The sequence below is a fragment of the Lepidochelys kempii genome, chromosome 2 (genome assembly GCF_965140265.1).
Source record: "Lepidochelys kempii isolate rLepKem1 chromosome 2, rLepKem1.hap2, whole genome shotgun sequence".
NCBI classification, from domain to species: Eukaryota; Metazoa; Chordata; order Testudines; family Cheloniidae; genus Lepidochelys; species Lepidochelys kempii.
This window is the reverse complement of record NC_133257.1, coordinates 162,200,464-162,216,347: the sequence shown is the minus strand read 5'-3', so window position 1 is coordinate 162,216,347 and position 15,884 is coordinate 162,200,464. Positions and strand designations below refer to the sequence as shown.

The window sequence follows — 15,884 nt, the reverse complement described above, 5'->3', positions numbered from 1 at the left end:
TCCATGCTTGCCTTGGTATGGCGTCCGCACAGAAAAAAGGCGCGGAACGATTGTCTGCCATTGCTCTGACAGAGGGAAGGGCGACTGATGACACGGCTTACAGGGTTGGCTTCAATGAGCTAAAATCAACAAAGGGGGTGGCTTTACATCAAGGAGTATTTCAGGCAGGACTTCACGGAGGGTTCCAATAAGAAATGGTGCACCTAAGTTATTGTTCTTATTGGAACAAGGAGGTTAGCCTGGCCTCTGATTGATACATGGCTAGATTTACCTCGCTGCACCTTCTCTGTGAGTGACTGCAGTGTGACCTAGAGGAATGAGTCCCCTAGATGGGGGAGGAGGCAAATGAGTACAAATCAAATCTGGTCTATTTCTTGTTTTGATCCACTCCATCTATCTTTTACATCTTTGGCTGGCAGCAGACGGTGCAGAAGGACTGCATGCCATCCACATTTCATGGCTGCTCGGCAGAAGATGGTACAGTACGACTGCTAGCCATCCTCATCTCTTGCCTGCCCGGCAGAAGATCGTACAGTACGACTGCTAGCCATCCGTATCGCCTGCCTGCTCACCATAAGACGGTTCAATAGGACTGACTGCAGGACTAAAGAGAATGACCTGGTCAAGTCACTCCAAATTTAGTCCCTGCGCTCATGTCTGCCCAGGCGCTCCCAGCCGACGTGGCCAGGAGCACCTCGGACATGACGATGACTGCTACCAGTCGTACTGTACTGTCTGCTGCCACAAGGCAAGGGGTTGCTGCTACTGTGTAGCAATGCTGTACTGCGTCTGCCAGCACCCAGGAGACATACGGTGACGGTTACCTGAGCGGGCTCCATGCTTGCCGTGGTATGGCATCTGCACAGGTAACTCAGGAAAAAAAGGCGCGAAACGATTGTCTGCCCTTGCTTTCACGGAGGGAGGGAGGGAGGGAGGGAACGGTGGCCTGACTATATGTACCCAAAACCACCCACGACAATGTTTTAGCCCCATCAGGCATTGGGATCTCAACCCAGAATTCCAATGGGCAGCGGAGACTGCGGGATAGCTATCCACAGTGCAATGCTCCAGAAGTCGACTCTAGCCTTGGTACTGTGGAAGCGCTCCGCCGAGTTAATGCACTTAGAGCATTTTCTGTGGGGACACACACACTCGAATATATAAAAACCAATTTCTAAAAAATCTACTTCTATAAATTTGACCTTATTCCATAGTGTAGACATACCCTGAGAAACTTAGCAGTAACAAGTCACCAAGACCAGATGGCATTCACACAAGAGTTCTGAAAGAACTCAAATGTGAAATTGCGGAACTATTAACTATGGTTTGTAACCTGTCCTTTAAATCAGCTACTGTACCCAGTGACTGGAAGATAGCTAATGTAATGCCAATATTTAAGAAGGGCTCTAGAAGTGATCCTGGCAATTACAGACCGGTAAGTCTAACGTCAGTACCCGGCAAATTAGTTGAAACAATAGTAAAGAATAAAATTGTCAAGACACATAGAACATAAATTGTTGCGCAAAAGTCAACATGGTTTCTGTAAAGGGAAATCATGTCTTACTAATCTATTAGAGTTCTCCGAGGGGGTCAACAAACACGTGGACAAGGGGGATCCAGTTGACATAGTGTACCTAGATTTCCAGAAAGCCTTTGATAAGGTCCCTCACCAAAGGCTCTTATGTAAATGAAGTTGTCTTGGGATAAGAGAGAAGATCCTTTCATGGACTGAGAACTGGTTAAAAGACCAGGGGAAAAAGGGTAGGAATAAATGGTAAATTTTCAGAATGGAGGGGGGTAACTAGTGGTGTTCCCCAAGGATCAGTCCTAGGACCAATCCTGTTCAATATATTCATAAATGATCTGGAGAAAGGGATAATCAGTGAGGTGGCAAAGTTTGCAGATGATACTAAACTGCTCAAGATACTTAAGACCAAAGCAGACTGTGAAGAACTTCAAAAAGATCTCACAAAACTAAGTGATTGCGCAACAAAATGGCAAATGAAATTTAATGTGGATAAATATAAAGTAATGCACATTGGAAAAAATAACCCCAATACGATGGGGGCTAATTTAGCTACAACTAATCAGAAGAAAGATCTTGGAATCATCATGGATAGTTCTCCGAAGACATCCACGCAGTGTGCAGCGGCGGACAAAAAAGTAAACGGGATATTAGGAATCATTAAAAAAGGAATAGAGAATAAAACAGAGAATATCTTATTGCCCTTCTATAAATCCATGGTACGCCCACATCTTGAATACTGTGTACAGATGTTGTCCCCTCATCTCAAAAAAGATATACTGGCATTAGAAAAGGTTCAGAAGAGGGCAACTAAAATTATTAGAGGTTTGGAATGGGTCCCATATGAGGAGAGATTAAAGAGGCTAGGACTTTTCAGCTTGGAAAAGAGAAGACTAAGGGGGGGGATATGATAGAGGTATATAAAATTGTGAGTGGTGTGGAGAAAGCAAATAAGGAAAAGTTATTTACTTGTTCCCATAATATAAGAACTAGGGGCCACCAAATGAAATTAATAGGTAGCAGATTTAAAACTAATAAAAGGAAGTTCTTCTTCACTCAGCGCACAGTCAACCTGTGGAACTGCTTGCCTGAGGAGGCTGTGAAGGGTAGGACTATAACAGGATTTAAAAGAGAACTGGATAAATTCATGGAGGTTAAGTCCATTAATGGCTATTAGCCAGGATGGGTAAGGAATGGTGTCCCTAGCCTCTGTTTGTCAGATGGTGGAGATGGATGGCAGGAGAGAGTTCACTAGATCATTACCTGTTAGGTTCACTCCCTCTGGGGCACCTGGCATCAGCCACTGTGGGCAGACAGGATACTGGGCTGGATGGACCTTTGGTATGACCCAGTATGGCCATTTTTTATGTTAGCAGTTCAATCAGAATGTTGTCTCCCATCTTTAATACCTCTGCCTGAATTCTGTCAACCCAGGATCTTCCCCCAGTTTGAGGCATTAATTTCCTCAGGTGTTATTGGTCAATCTTCCGTTTCTAAATTAGTATTGAATCATGACTCCTAAATCTCTAACGAGAGTAGGCATATAGAACATACGTACTTTATACAGTACAGGACAGATGGCACAGGTTACAAAAAAAGACTACCATCTGGAAGTACTTGGCATCAATGAGATGAGATAGGCAAGAAGTGGCAAAATGGTATCTGATAGTGCTACATTTTGAACACAGGAGGAGGAAAGTATGAAAGGAGTGTAGGAATTATGCTGGATACATCAGCATAGACCCTGCTGACTTGGGAACCAGCGAACAATAGAACCACCATCATGAGGTTGCAAACAATAACCCAAGTATATATATACACGCACACATACCCCAATAAAAAAAGCAAGCAATGGTGAAAAAGACACTTGCTGTCCCTGGTTGTAGAATGTGTCAGATGACGTGCCTAACCACGACATCAAGTGGATAAGCAATTTCAAAGGACACATCAGCAACAACTCTACTGGATGGGAAGGAGTCATGGGTACAGCAGCAGAAGGCATCCAAACTGATATTGGTAAACAGCTCTTGAATCTCTGTGGCACAAACACCCTAAGGTAGGTGAGACATTGCACCCCATAATGCTTTATAGAAATATGCTGATGAGTGGACAGGACATAACTGGAATATGTTTTATGCTAGATATGCCATGTAACATCTTTGTAAATGTTATGATCTACTGAATATATTCCTATTTGTATGCATGTATCATTTTTATATCTGAAGTTATGAGCGTTGGCTCTATGCTTGTATTTAAAGTGTTTTCTGTAGGAGGCACATAAGGCAGATTTGGTCAACATGATGTGAAGGGGTTATTCAAGTAATTGGGAGTACTTAACAATGGACTTTGAGAGACGCCAATCCACATCTGAGCTTTTCTGGGAACATTCAAACAAACATGTAAACAATGGCATCAGCCTGCAAAAAGCCGACTCATTCACAGACATGTAACTTGCCCAGGTGGCTAGAGACCCATCTTGTGGCTGTGATGTTGCACAAGAGAGACTATATAAGGCCCTGGAAGCCCCTCCATTTGGTCTTCAACTCACTCAAAAGATAGCCTCTCCACCCCAAAGAGATGCCTGAAAGAAACTGGAACAAAAGACAGTAACTACAGGGGTGTGAGTGATTGCTGGACCCAGACTAGGAGGAAGTCCAGTCTGTAAAAGAAATTTATTGGAACACCTCTGAGGGTGAGAGTTACCTGCCTTTAGTTTCCTACTGTATTAGGCTTAGACTTGCGTGTTTTATTTTATTTTGCTTGGTAACTTACTTTGTTCTGTATGTTATTACTTGGAACCACTTAAATCCTACTTTTTATATTTAATAAAATCACGTTTTACTTATTAATTAACCCAGAGCAAGTAATTAATTTCTGGGGAGCAAACAGCTGTGCATATCCCTCTATCAGCGTTAAAGAGGGCAAACAATTTATGAGTTTACCCTGTGTAAGCTTTATACAGAGTAAAACGGATTTATTTGGGGGTTTTCCATTGGGAACTGGGTACCTGGGTTTTGGAGACAAGAGCACTTCTTAAGCTGTTTTCAGTTAAACCTGCAGTTGGGGGGGGGGGGATGTAGTTCGGACCTGGGCCTGTGTTTGTAACAGGCTAGTGTGTCTGACTCAACAAGGCAAGGTACTGAAGTCCCAAGCTGCCAGGGAAAACAGGCTCAGAGGTAGTCCCAGCATATCAGGTGACAGGTCATAAGGGGATCTCTAACTCCTACTGTGATGGGTTGGGTCATAGTCTCTTCCAGCACAAGAGAATTCACAAGCTCATGTGGAGATCATCAAACAATCCAAATGCCAACCAAATAGACCTTGGGTGCATATAAGAGGTGGGCATCTTCTCCAAGTAACTGTTAGCAGAGGAACAGATGTCAGCTTAGATCATTACCTCTTAGTGGTCATGTTCCAACTTAAATTCAAAAAGATCCAGTAGAAAAGTTCCATGACAAAAACACAGATTAGATTGCATTTAGCAACTGTTCCAGTATTTTACAGTACCAGGCTGATGAAAGTCTGAAAGACATATGGTCAAATTGGAAGACGGTCGTCAAAATAGCAGAAAATGTAGTGGGTAGAAAGATACATGGAGTATATCTGGACCATGGGCAGCGACTGACTAGCAGAAAGCACTAAAGGAAAAAAGGAACAGTGTAAGGCAAAATATAGAACTCTTAGAGGTGAATACAAGACACAGAGAAAATGACAAAAATAAAAGATAGAAATGCCTGGGTTCAGGTGAAGGCCACAGCAGCAAAAGCATAGAGGGGTGTCTTCCAACAGCACTAGAGCAGCAAAAGACCTCTCAGGAGGAACCAGACCATCGCAGGTGATGCCCACAAGTAACTTACATGGATAGATGTTGAAAATGCATGAAGTGCAAGCCAGACAACAGAAAACGTTTCCATTCTGTATCCAGAGCTGACAGTCATGCACAGGTTCAAAAGAAATGCCAGTGCTTTGGGCCAGGAATGTCATTTATTTGTATTAGTACAATGGGACTCAACCTGGTTACGGCCTTTAAGCATTAATGTAAATAAAGTAAGTGTCAAATTACTCTTAAAAGACTTAAGGTTAGATGTTGCTCACCAAATGGGCAGCTACTCAGTATTTTGAATAATAAGGGTAAAACAATGTGCAGCCACACTATTCAATATTTATTTCCTCACAAGAGTTTCTATGGTACTTATCACTACAGTATCCGAGTACTTTACAAAGTGATTTTTATTTTTAAAACAATACCTTTGTCAGGTCAGGTGCTATTATGAGTCCCATTTTACAGATTGAGAACGGAGGTACAGAGACAAGAAATCAGAAATTTCCACTATTTGAGATGCCTAGAGCTTGATTTTTTGCAAAGCACTTTGCATTATATAGCACTTCATACATTCAAAGCACAGGTTCTACTGACTTCAGATGCACCTGAGTACTCAACACTAGTGCAAATAAGACCCTAACTTCTCAGTTATCCAGTTAGTGACCACTTGTGAAAACTGTATTTTAACTGATTTGTCCAGCATCAGAGGATGCAGAGGCATGGATAGAATCCAATCCTCCAGGGCAGCTTTCAGCTGCCTTAACAATGAAACCATTCCCTGCCTCATTCACCACACACTTTCCAACTTCTGCAACAAATGAGACAACCGTCACACAGACAACAAACAGTCTCCTTGACTCTCTGGACACCAGTCAGGGAGCTTTCTCCTCCATACTGCCTGAGAACCAACAGCAAGAGTATTGAGTACTCAGGGTGTCACAGCAGCTGGGAGCAGCAACTGTAAGGAAAGTCTCTCACTCAGCCAGCCCATTCTCAGCTCAGGCAATCTTCAAAGAACTTCTCGAAAAAATCCTAACAAGTCTCTATTGAGTATGTGCAACCTGATTTTTCAAAGGCTTATCACTTGGCCAAATGTGAGTGTTTTTCTCCCAGAGAACAGCAAAAGGCTCTGACAAACGCAATCTCCCTGACAAATTTCAAGCCCTTGTTCCAAAGCATAAAGGCACTAGAACGTCTCAACTAAAAGTTTTAGAAAAAAATATATATTCCAAAAATATGGGCATATTTCCCCTAGTCTCATTCTCAGAAATAGTGAACCATTTTTGCTAAAAATGTTCCAAAAAAATTAATCTGGGAACATGCAACCTGAAAAATTTCAGCTCAAATGGCTGAAATTAGGCAAAGTTATTAGCAACTGAAAACAGGGTTTGAAATGAGACATGTCAGACAACCTTAACTTTAGGTGGCACTACCAGCTCCAGATAATAAACAATAAGTAGTGATAATAAACGAACTGAGAATTTGGTACACATTAGGCTCATCTCTTACATATGATCGCACTCTTGATACTTAAGACAGCTTTTCCTAGAAACTAACTTTGTTAGGAAACAAAGTTGTTTTTGTTGACTTCTATCTACCCTTAAGATGTAAATATTTTTAGGAACGCTATCAACAAATATATTGCATATAAGTTATCCATCACTAAGACCTGAGATGCTTAAAATTGGAATTTAAAAAAAAAAAAAAAGAAAAAGATTTCAACAGCACCCAACATCATACAAAGTATTTTCCCCAATAGAGGACCTGACAGAGTAATTTCAAACACAATTCAATGAGAAAGAGAGCGCTAAATAAAGCGGTGCAGAGGACAAAGGTGGAAAAGCAATCAATAGGACTGCACAGAAACTCAGGGAAGGCCAGAACTACAGCATGCTAAATTATATTTTTTTATGTAATGAAAAGATGACAATCTACCCAATAAGTTTCCTGGAGGCATCACAAAGCAGCATCTTCAGGAGAAATTTCAGAGGTGAGAAAGTGGTAGTTTGTACCTTACCAATAGAGCTGTTGTAATTTTCCACCATTAAAAAGGCCACTTTTCTTCATGTAAAACTCAGTTTTTATTCAATGAAACACAGTGTTTCACTTCACAAGCATGTTTATTACTCAAACATAAGTAGGCACAGTCCTAAATGACAAGTCTGAAATTCTGCAAGAACACAAAAATCCCGGCATACTATTCAGGCCTACCACTCCTTTGCGTCTGCCTCTTTCCAGATATATACCTTGAATTGCTTGCCATTACCTGAACTATCATATGCCAAACACTGGAATCCTAGCTCTTCTCCCCTTTCACGCTTCTCCAAACACCTCTTCACCATATTATTTTCCCCCCATAGTGCAAGCAACTGTGGATGTCTGATGTAGCTGTTGGTTTTTAGGAGAGGGCAGTTTGGTGAAGGGCTGTTTGCAAAAGGACAAATACAGGGGTGTTAGAAAACTAGCATCTTCAGGGGCCAGAGTAAAGGTTGTGAAGCAGTATACGATGTATGGCAGTTGTGATAGTGTGTGCCCAAGGGTGAAGGAATACAAAGTGCATACTGTCCAGCAACTTTTCATTTTCTTGCTTTTGTGGATTTGTGTCACATGTATTGCGTGCAGAGTAATACTGACTGCTTCCAAACCAAGTGTATGCATCTCAATTTTTTTTTATGCTGATTTGTTTGGCAGCAAGTGTGTGAGAAGACAGAAAAGGGTGGAATTGTCTGAGGTAGAAGAGCAGTTGCTGATGGAGAATATTTTATCTTCCAGCAGCTGTGCACAAACCCACATGCTGTAGGATAAAATCTAACAGAAGGACTAGCTCCTGAGGAGTTACATGCATTTAATCCTAATCAGGCTCGTACATCCAATGCATATTTTTTAGTGATTATGGAAATCACTAAAAAGGCATTAAATTCAACTATTAAAAATACCTATTGCTAATTGCCCTACAACTACTGGAGACACCTCTACCAATATGTTGTCTAGAGACACGGTGGATGAGGTAATATCTTTTATTGGACCAACTTCTGTTGGTGACAGAAAAACTTTCAAGCTACACAGAGCTCTTTTTCAGGTCTGGGAAAGATACTCTGAGCGTCACAGCTAAATACAACGTGGAACAGACTGGTTAGCATATGTAGTTAGCACAACCTCTAAGGCAGCGTTTCTGAAACTGGGGGTCCCGACCCAAAAGGGGATTGTAAGTAGGGGGGTTGCGAGATCAGAAAAAATATTGTTGGCAGAAGGGAGTGCTCCGTGGGGAGGGGGTCCATCAGCCACTTCTCTCTGGCCGCCCAGCTCTGAAGGCAATGCCACTGCCAGCAGCAGCACAGAATTAACGGTGCAATACCATACCTCCCTTACTTCAGCTCTGAAAGCAGCACTGCGGCCAGCCGCCACCACTGTCTGGCGCACATGGTGGTAATACCACACCATACATACCATATATAATGATTACATGCTTCATTTAATGCTTTTATGAGTATGTACACTAATTTACTATCACTGGGGTTTTTTTTTGCTTTTTGTTGGGGTTTTTTGGGGGGGGGGGGGGAAGATGTCATCAAAGCCTGAAATATTTTCAAAGCTTCCTCAGCCTAAAAGACAACTGAGAAACTTGGAGACAATAGTGGAAGAAGCACACAAAAAGGGACAGCCCCCAAAGGTGGCATCTCCAGCCAAATGGATTGAAGGAGACCAATGCAATAGGAGACTCAAAAACAGAGAAGGACAGATTTATGTACGGTCTTAGAGATTACAAGAAACTTGAACTTCATGCAATGGAGAAGGTGGTCAAGAAGGATGGTCTCCTTGTTAACGGGCTGAGACTCAGTAACTGGGTTCAGTTCCAAGGATCTACAACAGACTGTGTGGTCTCAGACAGGTTCCTCAAATTAGGTTTTCCCTTCTGTAAAATAAGGATAACACAGCTGTATCTCACAGGGGTGTTGAATGTGAGGCATTCATATACTACAGTGTTGAGGGCCAAATAATTTGATAGGAAAAAAAGGTCAGATTCAAATACCTTTCTGTAGGAAGCACCTGAAAGACATGAACTCTACTGTGATGTATGATGCAAGAGAAAAAGTCAAACATGACCTCACAGGTTATTGAGCTGAGTCACAGCTGTATCAGCTTTCCACAGTCTCAATTGCTCTTGTTCCATACTATAGGTCTATGATGACAGACACTGATTTGTCATATGACTCCACCAATCACAAGCCAGAAATTCTCTCATATGAGAAGTTATGACTACAGGAATTAAGCAACAGTGACATGGATGTGATCCTAGTAAGTTTCACTCTGATACAAATAGCAATTCCCTGTAAGAAGCAAAAACAGTGGTTACTCTATCTACATTAGGAAATTTCACACAAGCATCTCAAGTGATTCTACCACCTGTGAAACTGAACCAGAGTTAGCACAGGTAGAAGCTCTTAAAACCACAACAGCTTCCTACGTTTTTATTACTGTTAACTGAATACGTTAACATCTGAGGACAACCTAAAAAGTTAAATCCTGTGAGATAAACAAGGTCTGCCTGCTGAATCCTCATCTACATTAGAGCTACAAAAATAAAAAAAAAATATACTAACTCCTGTTCAGGTAAACCAATGGTAGGCACAGTCATTGTTCCTTGTTTTTCCAATATTCCCTGAAGCAAACAAGGCTACAAAATGTTCTCTTCATACCAATATGGCATATTGATGGAAGAGAGAAAATGCTTCCTTTGCCTCCCTTTACAAAGAGTGCCCCCAGCAGCTGCAATTGCTGCTGGTCCTGCATCCAGAGCTTCTACGGAAGCTCAGCAAGAGCAGCAGTGTGAAAGACTATTCCTACTGGCAATGCTGGGTAAGAACAGCAGCATAGCCAAGATCTTCACTCACAGCATCTATACTCATTGGACATTTCAGAAGAGCAGAGCAAAGGTAAAGATTAAGGCATTTTAAAGCCTACTGATCATCTAACAAGATAAACTCGTACATTCAAGTACTAGCCCGTTCAATATTTTTAAAATGTCGCCTGCCATAGCATATGTATTTGTTAGTATGCTGGTGGGGTTTCTTCCAGTTAACACTGTCCTTAATTAATTATGCCAAGGTACTGTAACAAATGTCAAATCAACTCACCCACTGTTTGGAAGCTCTTGTGTGACATAAAATAGTGGGATAAATTAAAGACAGTACTTGATTTCCCTCCCTGCACAAGCATTTTAAGTTTGTCTGTCTGAGACCCAATAATAGTTTCTCAATTTCCATAATCTTCCTCCACCACACTCTCTCTGTGGTAAAGTTACCCTTCCAGTTAGTTGCAAAAGAAGTTTCTGGAGCTGAACAATGCTCCTTTAAAAGGGACACTGTCAACTTAGAGATCACAGTTTTCCAAGATTCTTTTTACCCTACAAGTGTATATTGATGTATTTCAATTATTACTACCCTACAATGAAAAAGCCTCTATCCAAGGCTCTGGGCACTATTAAGAATCTTGCAAAAAATAACAACAGACCCATCAGTTACTCCAAGTTCAAATACCTTGTAAAACAAAAGTTTTATTTAACATCTCCCACTGCTACCCACCTAATTAAGGGCCAGGGAAGAGAGATGAGCCTCTCACCACACCCTGGAAGTTCAACACTGGCTAATACAGACCAAGATGAGGATTGAGTTCCAAAGACATGCATCTCAAGTTCCTCCACTGACTGCAATTTCACCAGATCACCACAGGGAGTGAGTTGGTCTCAGATCAGTAGATCCAGGCTATTTAGGGTTTTGTGTCAAGAATAAAAGTCGTACAGACAACCCAAGCTTATTGTAATTGAAAGATAAAAGTTTGTTATTTCAAATATTTTTGTATTATCTGCCTCACTATTTCCCCTGTACAGTCAGTTTCTACTGTCTGTGTTCTCCCATAGTCACAGAAGGGAGGGAAAAAAGTTGTAAGAACTGGAAGATGAGATCGTACTCCCACAAAAATTGGGAGAGGAATCAATGTCAATGTTTTATTTATTTTGACTGAGTTCACATTGACAGCATCTTTTAAAATCAACCACAAGGAGCACTAAACCAGATACTCAGTTTCCCAGGCCCTCCAACCAAAGGGACAAGAGATCAGGAATTAAAACTTCCTTTATGGAAGTATAAACTGCTCTTGGTCACCTACATAGTCCACGGTCTCAGAATATAAATAAATACCTGTTAATGGATTAGAGTCAGACTTTCATTTGAATGTATTAAAACTCCTGAAGGAGTTCAGAGCTATTACAGGAATATATAAAAATATTTATGCAATTTTGAAAGTCAGTGGTTTCTATTTTTGGTAAAAGTAGATGTCCTTTAATAATCTTTGTACTCCACTGCATAAACCCATATATTTAAATAATTAAAAAAGCGAGTAATGGAAATGTTAACCAGCTCTTTAAAATATACTAACTTAAATTATATCAATTTCTTTGATTTTATGATGGGCCTATTCCAGATAATGAACTAAATATGATCAAAGATTATAAAAGAAAAACGGCTTCAGAGGAACTGGAAGAAGGACATATCACAATACCTTTATGAAGTCACATGGTTAATGTATGTTTTATTTTGGAGAATTATATTTAGAAAGTTAATATCAAGGTAAGTAAAACTACTTGTTTGATTACAATACTGCAGAAGCTGATTTCTCACAAGAATTATTGTTTTAATAGCTTGTTTTATTCTTAGATAAGAAATAGGAAACTAAGACTATGAATAAATGGACAAATTTAAACAGGGCAAAAGGTTAACACTGGGCAGCTATACATTAGGAGCAGTGTTTAATATATTTATTAATAATCCTGAAGAAGGGGTAAGGAGTGATATAGCAAAGCCTACAAATGACAAAATTATTTAGGTTAAAGTCAGAGAAGACTGAGGAAATTCAGAGAGATCTTAACCAAGTTAGGTGAAGAGACAACACAGTGGCAGATAAAGTTCAATGTCAATAAATGCAAAGAAATAAGAAAAAAAATGAATTACTAATACAATCCACAGAGTTCTAATTTAACTGTCAGCTCAGGAAAAGGACCTGAGCATCTTTGGACAGCTCAAGGAAGACCTCTACACAATGCGAAACTACTTAAAAAAAAAAAAAATAATAAAATAAAATATTAGGATGCCCCATGAATGTGACAGAGAAAATTAATTGAAACGTCATTCTATAAATCAATGGTTCAATCATCTGGAATATTGCATGCACCAGCAAAAAGGATATTGCAGGATAACAAGAGGTTCAAAAAAGGCTTAAAAAAAAAGTTTGGCACAGAAAAACTCATATGAAGATATTAGAAACATTGGAACTGTTTACCTTAGAAAGAGACTAAAGGAGGGACATGATATAAGTACACACTTATGAGCCATCTACACAAGGCTAAGGGATGTTAAGTGAAAATAAAAGGCAGCAAATTCAACTCTCATAAAAGGACTACTTAGTCATACTATACAAAATTAAAGCTCAGAACTCATTGCTGTATGTCACTGAGGCCAAAATGTAGGAAGATCCAAAGAAAGACTGGCCATTTATGTGCAGAAGAATATCCAGTTAATAGTTACTGCTAAAATTTTTGAAAGGGAAATAAAACCCCATATTCTTCAGGATTTAAGCCAATTACTACTACAGGAGGATGAGATGTTAACTGGCACACATTATCCCACATATGCTTACAGTAAGGTTTGTTACATTTCATATAAGGCATCTTGTGCAAGTTACTGTCTGAGACAGCATACTAGACTAGATCAACTATGAATATGCTCCAGTATGTCAATTTCCACAATCCCAATAATTATGACAAGTTTAAATTAAATGTGAATTTAAAACAGAACTGTTTAAAAACTTCTAAAGAAAATTTAATGATCAACAGCCTCTCAACTCTAGCAGCACTACTGGACAAGAACATGTACTAAAAACTTGCAAGGTACAATTGATGTATCAAGATATGCGAGAGTCTGGATTGCGAGCTATCTGCAAGAGTTTAACACACACAGGAATCCTGAGGAGTTTTCCAACCTTCACGAAAGCTTATGCCCAAATAAATTTGTTAGTCTAAGGTGCCACAAGTCCTCCTTTTCTTTTTGCGAATACAGACTAGCACAGCTGCTACTCTGAAACCTTTCATTAACTGAAGTACCATTTTTAAAAATATTACTTCCATCCTGAAAATGTGGTTTTCGTATGTCTTAAGCTTTTTAAATTTTCAAGCATCAGTAAATACACTGAAACTGCTAGCTCCTTACACTTTCCTAAAATCCTGGAAGATATTCAGAGACCTTATTGAATTAATAGACTTCATTCCACAAATTAAGAATGAATGTGCAATAGTTAAATAATTACTTTTAGGAGATAGAAGTGAACACATTGGACATTTACTAGTAATAAAGAGGATGAAAGACTTTAAGATGAGAATTTAGAATTTTAAAGAAGCAATAGTATTTTTATACGGTCAGTTAAAATAGTTACCTAACCCAAGATTATGGCAATAATCTTGGGATTACAAACTTCTATGGTTCTAGAAAACCGAGATATGCAAATGAACACTTTTCAAGAAGTACAGAAAGCCAGATTCCAATTTTAATTTCTAGGCCAAATCCTATCCAGTGTACTCTCACAAAATTCCTGCTGAATTCAAAAGGAGTCATGTCCGATTACAGCAATTAGGTATGTGGCAATCTGGTCCTTGTAGTTCAATGTAGAAGTACATTGACAAAGCAACGTGAAGACTGTAGTGTTGATGTCTATACTGTATTGGTGCTCTGAACTGAGGAGTTCAGTCTGCTGTTAATCCAATACCTTTCACCAGTACTAATGTCACTAAAACAAATTTAATATATAAAAGCACTCAATTTTTATATTTAACTGATAACCTTGAATTCATCAAATGTGTAGTGTAATCAAAATAAGTGATCTAAGATTTATTAGACATGCACCCATCAATACACACTTTTTATTCTTATTTCCTTGGGAAATAAGAACAATTGGAGGTCTCAAAAGGGAAATAACGTAACATACAGGTTGACATATACATGGGCACTTGAATACCAGCCTTGCCAAATGAAAGGGTAGCAAAGACTAATAGCCTTCACTGACAAGATAGCAGCATCCTGTTCTGCCAGCACAACAGTTTGGCACGCAAGATTCACCACCACCACCTTCTGGCTAAATACTTTCAAAAACGAGTAGTTCCCATAATACCTTTCAACAAATCTAATTTGAGATGACAGGGGCATTTTAAAGTGTATATGTAAAACAGCTGCAGCACCTCAAAATTGAACCATCCAATGCCTGTCATACAGTACTTAGAGAATTTCCATGACACTGATTTACATCTCTAAAGCGTATTGTCCATCTAAAGTAAGTGTCTTTATTTGTATAATCTACCATTCTGAAAACAGTGCTCAATAATAAAATTCCAAGAACACTATCTCCTGGATCCCAGAAGTCTCAGCTCAGAAGTGATGCATGCCCTTGCTGTGCTTCAAGGATACCATTCACATCACCTCCTTTTAACTGTGCATCCACAATATTACTACCACCACTGGTTATAAAAATGTTTGCCTGCTGACCTGAGTTCAGATTTTTGTAGCCAATGTTGCAAAACTGATAAATATATATTGAAATCTTATACAGCCTTACCAAAACCATTTACTAAAACCTAACAATCCAGGACAAAACGAAGAACCTGAATAAAATTCCAAACCCCAGAAAATGATGAAGCTGGCAGTGGGAAGTGAAATGCTTTCTCCAGTACAAACAAGCTTTTGCAATAAAAATGGATTCTCTGGTGCCCTAAGTCAGAAATGTAACAGGCAGCATGGTTGCCACTGTTTTTGCAAAGGATCCCTAGCGAGGAGTAGTAGAGAGTGTATAAAATACATAGCTAGTTACATAGTTTTGGTTTGTACAGCTGTTGGTTGCTGTAAATTTACAGTTCATGTACCACCAACACAATTCATACAGAGAACAGAAAATTCTGGTTCACTTTTTTCACTGCCACAAAAAATATTTTCCAAAGGAGCTGCTGCATAGAAAGCCTTTATTTGGTCACTAAACAAAGTAAAACTATTTCCCCATGTTTATTTCTCCCCCACCGCTGTTCCTCAGACATTCTTGTCAACTGCTGGAAATGGCCCACCTTGATTATCACTACAAAAGGTCCGTCCGTGCCCCCCCCCCCCCTCCTGCTGGTAATAGCTCACTTTACCTGATACCTCTCCCTACAGTGTGTATGGTAACACCCTTTGTTTCATGTTCTCTGTGTATATAAATCTCCCCACTGTATTTTCCACTGCATGCATCTGATGAAGTGAGCCTCACGAAAGCTTATGCTCAAATAAATTTGTTAGTCTCTAAGGTGCCCCAAGGACTCCTGTTCTTTTTGCGGATACAGACTAACACGGCTGCTACTCTGAAACCCCTAGAACTGTAGCAGTAACAAGTTCTGGATGCTGCTGAACGCAATGAGCTACTGTGACCTAAAAGATTTGGTCATTGTTAGTAATAAGTATGGAAAAA

At 39.8% G+C, this 15,884-nt stretch overlaps 1 protein-coding gene across 9 annotated transcripts in view; it reads right to left on the bottom strand.

Annotated features, from left to right (window-relative positions):
• The window catches only part of GALNT1 (polypeptide N-acetylgalactosaminyltransferase 1), a 193,818-nt gene that overhangs the window by 176,644 nt on the left and 1,290 nt on the right, over positions 1 to 15,884 (bottom strand). The gene's annotated exons all lie outside the window — the stretch shown is intronic.